Source organism: Silene latifolia, chromosome Y, assembly GCF_048544455.1.
Source record: "Silene latifolia isolate original U9 population chromosome Y, ASM4854445v1, whole genome shotgun sequence".
In the NCBI taxonomy this organism is placed as follows: Eukaryota; Viridiplantae; Streptophyta; class Magnoliopsida; order Caryophyllales; family Caryophyllaceae; genus Silene; species Silene latifolia.
This window is the reverse complement of record NC_133538.1, coordinates 288,191,289-288,198,187: the sequence shown is the minus strand read 5'-3', so window position 1 is coordinate 288,198,187 and position 6,899 is coordinate 288,191,289.

Here is a 6,899-nt window from a genome sequence, read left to right as displayed (position 1 = left end):
TCTAAATAACCCATTCCCGATAACAAGGGGAAAGGATTTAGGGTTGGATTAGGTGGACCCGCGTTAGCGGTCTGCCTAATCATTCCTAAACCCTTTCCCGTCCCGTTTTAGGATACCCGGTCCCCTCGGAAAGGGGTTCACCCTTCCCCTTTTAGGGCTCAGTTTACGGTTCCCATTTCGATAACAAGGGAAAGGGTTTGGGTTGGATTAGGCGGACCCGCGTTAGCGGGATGCCTAATCCAACCCTAAACCCTTTCCCGTCCCGTTTTAGGGTACCCGCCCCCCGTTTAAACCCTTTTACGTACTAGGTACGTTTCGAAATAGTCTTAGGTTCGTTTTACATATATTGTGGGTACGTTTCGTCTAAATAACCCATTGCCGATAACAAGGGAAAAGGATTTAGGGTTGGATTAGGCGGACCCGCGTTAGCGGTCCGCCTAATCCAACCCTAAACCCTTTCCTGTCCCGTTTTAGGATACCCAGTCCCCTCGAAAAGGGGTTCACCCTTCCCCTTTTAGGGCTCAGTATACGGTTCCCGTTTCGATAACAAGGGAAAGGGTTTAGGGTTGGATTAGGCGGACCCGCGTTAGCGGGACGCCTAATCAAACCCTAAACCCTTTCCTGTCCCGTTTTAGGGTACCCGCCCCCCGTTTAAACCCTTTTACGTACTAGGTACGTTTTGAAATAGTCTTAGGTTCGTTTTACATATATTGTGGGTACGTTTCGTCTAAATAACCCATTCTCGATAACAAGGGAAAGGGTTTAGGGTTGGATTAGGCGGACCCGCGTTAGCGGGTCCGCCTAATCCAACCCTAAACCCTTTCCTGTCCCGTTTTAGGATACCCGGTCCCCTCGAAAAGGGGTTCACCCTTCCCCTTTTAGGGCTCAGTTTACGGTTCTCGTTTCGATAACAAGGGAAAGGGTTTAGGGTTGGATTAGGCGGACCCACATTAGCGGGACGCTTAATCCAACCCTAAACCCATTCCCGCCCCGTTTTAGGATACCCGCCCACCGTTTAATCCCTTTTACGTACTAGGTACGTTTCGAAATAGTCTTAGGTTCGTTTTACATATATTGTGGGTACGTTTCGTCTAAATAACCCATTCCCGATAACAAGGGAAAGGGTTTAGGGTTGGATTAGGCGGACCCGCGTTAGCGGTCCGCCTAATCCAACCCTAAACCCTTTCCCGTCCCGTTTTAAGATACCCGGTACCCACGGAAAGGGGTTCACCCTTCCCCTTTTAGGGCTCAGTTTCCGGTTCCCGTTTCGATAACAAGGGAAAGGGTTTAGGGTTGGATTAGGCGGACCCGCGTTAGGGGGACGCCTAATCCAACCCAAAACCCTTTCCCGTCCCGTTTTAGGATACCCGCCCACCGTTTAATCCCTTTTACGTTCTAGGTACGTTTCGAAATAGTCTTAGGTTCGTTTTAAATATATTGTGGGTACGTTTCGTCTAAATAACCTATTCCCGATAACAAGGGAAAGGTTTTAGGGTTGGATTAGGCGGACCCGCGTTAGCGGTCCGCCTAATCCAACCCTAAACCCTTTCCCGTCCCGTTTTAGGATACCCGGTCCCCTCATAAAGGGGTTCACCCTTCCCCTTTTAGGGCTCAGTTTACGGTTCCCGTTTCGATAACAAGGGAAAGGGTTTAAGGTTGGATTAGGCGGACCCGCGTTAGCGGTCCGCCAAATCCAACCCTAAACCTTTCCCGTCCCGTTTTAGGATACCCGGTCTCCTCGGAAAGGGGTTGACCCTTCCCCTTTTAGGGCTCAGTTTACGGTTCCCGTTTCGATAACAAGAGAAAGGGTTTACGGTTGGATTAGGCGGACCCGCGTTAGCGGTCCGCCTAATCCAATCCTAAAACCTTTCCCGTCCCGTTTTAGGATACCCAGTCCCCTCGGAAAGGGGTTCACCCTTCCCCTTTTAGGGCTCAGTTTACGGTTCTCGTTTCGATAACAAGGGAAAGGGTTTAGGGTTGGATTAGGCGGACCCGCGTTAACGCGGGTCCGCCTAATCCAACCCTAAACCCTTTCCCGTCCCGTTTAAGGATACCCGCCCCCCGTTTAATCCCTTTTACGTACTAGGTACGTTTCGTAATAGTCTTAGGTTTGTTTTACATATATTGTGGGTACGTTTCGTCTAAATAACCCATTCCCGATAACAAGGGAAAGGGTTTAGGGTTGGATTAGGCGGAGCCGCGTTAGCGGTCTGCCTAATCCAACCCTAAGCCCTTTCCCGTCCCGTTTTAGGATACCCGGTCCCCTCGGAAAGGGGTTCACCCTTCCCCTTTTAGGGCTCAGTTTACGGTTCTCATTTCGATAACAAGGGAGGGTTTAGGGTTGGATTAGGCGGACCCGCGTTAGCGGGATGCCTAATCCAACCCTTAACCCTTTCCCGTCCCGTTTTAGGGTACCCGCCCCCCGTTTAAACCCTTTTACGTACTAGGTACGTTTCGAAATAGTCTGAGGTTCGTTTTACATATATTGTGGGTACGTTTCGTCTAAATAACCCATTCCCGATAACAAGGGAAAGGGTTTAGGGTTGGATTAGGCGGACCCGCGTTTTAGGAAAAGCCGAATAACCTTACCCCTCTCTTTTTAGGATTTTAATCAGCCCAAATATATGGGCTATATTTTTTTAACTAATCATTGATCACTAAGTAGATGGAGACAATTGACTAAGTCATTGAGCTGCTGAGGCTTAATTAAGTTTGAAGATAACGTTGATAATGCAGGCTAAGCCTATGACAGAGACACCAGCTCAAATTTCTGTAAGATTATCAACTCATATTATTCCATACGAAGATAATTACGGATAGTATATACGGAGTAGCGTATTAAGATACTTTAAAATTTACTACGCAAATGATACTTCTTAGAAAATATTAACAAATTAAAGATATTACGAGTACTACTACTACTTGACCTTGACCAGTAATTTGTTGGAAAATTTTATTTAGAATAACCCAACAATTTAACATAAGATTTATTAGATGGAGGCTCGACTAAAAATTAACTCCCTTTCGAGCAAGCGGCTCGATTGATCACCCACAAGAGCAACGTCACTTTGGACCAAAACCAAGCTCTAGCGACCCAACAAACTCCAAATCCATCACACCACATTCGAAAAGCGACTCAAGACACGCCTCCTCCGCTCGTGTCCCGCCACTACAAGAGCGGACCACTACACCACCGGCGAGCACAATTGGCTCTACAAGTCTTGGGTTCCTCCACCAATAAAACGAGAGCACCACCGTAACAACCATCTGCTGCCCCTTTAACTCGAGCAACTCATGGCTCGACAAGACCATTAAACTTAGCCTAACCCCATTAAACTCATGGCTCCACCAGTTTAACGGGGGTTAGCAACCTCGAAATATTCCTTCTTCTCCTCAAGAATCCTTTCTAGTTCCACAATGTGCTTTCTTAATCCGCATGTTGCACTACTTTCCAAAGCTCCAGAACTTAACAATTTCTCTGATATCTGATTTATTGCAATACGGACTTGAATAAAAAGGGCTCTGCCTGGTTGCTAAACTGCGACCAAATGAAAAATCATAACATTGACATACAACTCCATACCCAATATAAAAAATAGGACTAAAGCTGTATCCATTCTTCGTTATCGCAAGAAAACTCAAGTTTTGATGGAGGAAGGAAGACAAAATGGACATCATTTGACTGTCTGCAATTGTAAGTGAAGAAGTAGCATTAGCAAAATACAAATTTCCAGATGAAAATCGTCCGCTTTTCATTTTTGGTCAAAGAAATCACTTCATAGCCCTCTTTCAACACTTTATATGCAATATTATACAATAGTTGGTGTAGAAGCCGATGTCAAGGAAAAGAATGCAATATGACTATGTTAAAGAGAAATTTTAAAGAGGAGCGAGAGTGAGGTTCTGATATTTATACCTCTTCATATTCCTTTTTCGGAGTTCCGACACGACTCGCTCATCCTCGTCTCACATCTCAAAGACGATAACATCGCCCCACAGTGCTCCGTCTTCTCCTCAACTTTCAACGAGCACCATGGCGCAACCCGAAACGAGAGTCAACTACTGCTTCTTCCTTGAACTCAACCGCGATTACAGACCAATTCACTTGACCACATCCACCTGCGCGACCAGCATTCACCTCAAAGCAACCCATCGATCGAATCCTTCAAATGATTCAAATTCAACCATCACGTTGTGTCGAGGTCGGTTTCGTTATATTCTTCGTGGACCACGAGCAAATGATCTCAACGGAGCCCCATGAATTCGAGCAAGAAACAACAGAAGCCCAGATTAGATCTTAACTAATATCAGCTAGAAATTTTATAATATGAACGCATCTAGACGGAATCAAAGGAAAATCAGATAAAAACTAAAAATAAAATATAGTTATAAGAACCATGAAGAGGACACCTAGTATTTCTTGTTGGGTTTCAAATTCACATACATAAATCAATTACACAATCTATGAAAATCAAAATTTCATATTTTACAAACCCTAATTTTTCCGATATACTTAATTTTTCAGTTATAACGATGATTTATCACAAAATTACATTAAAAATGGGGAGAAATTAAAAAGATCTAAAATCATAATTGAACCCACCTCGTTCTATAGTGAACTTAGATCGAAATAACGGTTGCAGTAATGTTGGTTAATTAGTAGAACGACGGTCGAGCCGAATGTCGATCCAGTGAAAGAGGAAAGTGTAACGGAAGTGAGGAAGCAAGAAAGAGAGAGAGAGAGAGAGTGTGCGAGATAGTTCTCTCTCTTGAAAAATTGGACAATGGAATGCGTGACAAACTGAAGGGTATATTTCTTAGTTAAATGCAGTTGGGCGCATTAACTTAGTTAAGATTTTATCCCGCCCCTATATATATATATATATATATATATATATATATATATATATATATATATATATATCCCGCGGGGATCAAACTTACTTACTAGATGAACCGTACGAACTGACTTAAAAATCCCATTTTCAATTACAAACACGACACACTATTAACTCTGATCTCTAATTTTGTTCTTACACATTCTTATCCACCACACAACCATCTTTGCCAACAGCTTTTGCAGCTGCCACCGGAGGACCGACGAGGCACCACCGTTCTCGGCACACTGGTTGGAGCTTGTCAGCGCACCGTCGGAGCTCCGGTTGTCACTTCCTAACATTGGTCACACTACCAACTCCACTCTTTCAATTTTATCCCATTCCCGTCGTGTATCCTTGCTCTGGTCACCATGATCGTCATCATCATTGACGACGCTTCTTTTTGCCGTCCAACCGCTGACCTTTATTCGTGGCTTCCATTCGCCGCGACAAAACCATTAGTGTTACTTCGTATTGTGTAGATCTAGTAGTTAGACCGAATTTTAAAATAATAAAAGTGAACCACGATTGATTCCGGCGAGGTTCGACGTTGATGGAGCTGCGATGTCACGGATTTATCTTCACCGATCAGTTTTATCGCTCGTTTATCTTCACTTCTTTCCTCTCTTCGTCATTCAATTGCAGTTGCTCCGTTGATGTCGTCGGATGGGTAGGATAGCTGTTGGTCAGGGTGTCGTTGATTTGGTTGAATCACATCGTCGCCAGAGATAAGGCTTCATTTCAGCGGTGGAAGAAATAATAACGATGACGAGTTAAGTAATTTCGTTAACCAGATCCATGACCTTTGTCAAGAGTCAGGACGCAGGAGCAAACATTGTTTGGGGACTTTCCGTAATAATAAATTGAGCCACTTAAATTTTAGCATGCGGAAGGATAAATAAGTCATTAATTATTTATTAATCATTGTATCTATCACACAAATAAATGTCTGGATCCAGAGCATTGAGAGGTGTATGCGTATCAAGTATAGTTAAGAAATGTATCTATCATACATTTTAATGATCTAATTTGGAGTAGTTTTCAATACCTAAGAAGCAAAATTCAAATAATTAATTGTACAATTTTCGTCCCGGATAATAATTTACAGTTATTATACATGATAATTAAGGTAAGAAAAAAAGAATGAATTTTAAGTTATTAAAAAATGAAAGTAACGTGAAATCAGGAGGAAATGTAGTAGTCTTCACCCATATGGGTTGATTTATTTGCAAGAAAAGGAAAGAGTAAATTATTGACTGAACACAGATTCTCAATTGTGACGGGCTCTTTTACGTCACAAATTGTGACACCCAAATGTGAGCATGTGACCATTTCTATGATAATTTGTGACCATTATATAATAGGTATGTATCTAGTAGTTTAAAGGAGTGTATTTAGTAAATTAAAGAAGCGTATCTAGCTAACTAGAGGTATATATCTACTATCTAGTAGTTTAAAAGAGTGTATCTAGCTAGCTAAAGATATATATCTAGTAGTTTAAAGAAGTGTATCTAACTAGCTAAAAATATGTATCTAGTAATTTAAAGAAGTGTATCTAGATAGCTAAAGGTATGTATCTATTAGTTTAAAGGAGTGAATCTAACTAACTAAAGATATGTATATAGTAGTTTAAAATAGTGTATCTAACTAACTAAAAATATGTATCAATTAGGAAGGGAAAGATGTGCATCTAACTTAAAGGAGTGTGTATCTAGCCACCTAATTTAACCCATAAGTAAAAGTATGTATCTAGAAACTTAAAAGAGTGTATCTATGTAGCAAGAGGTATGTTTCTAGGAATTTAAAAGAGTGTATCTAACTAGGTAAAAATACGTATCTAGAAATTTAAAGAAGTGTATCTAGCTATAACTAGAGTTTAAATCATTTTTCATGAGGTTAGTGAAATGTTCCGTAATTTTGTCATGTTTGTATTTGATGACATTTTACATTTAGCTGCAATATTGGACAATTAGGTGTTACCTATATAAACTAAGTGAGAATCTTAACTTGATATGGTTATCT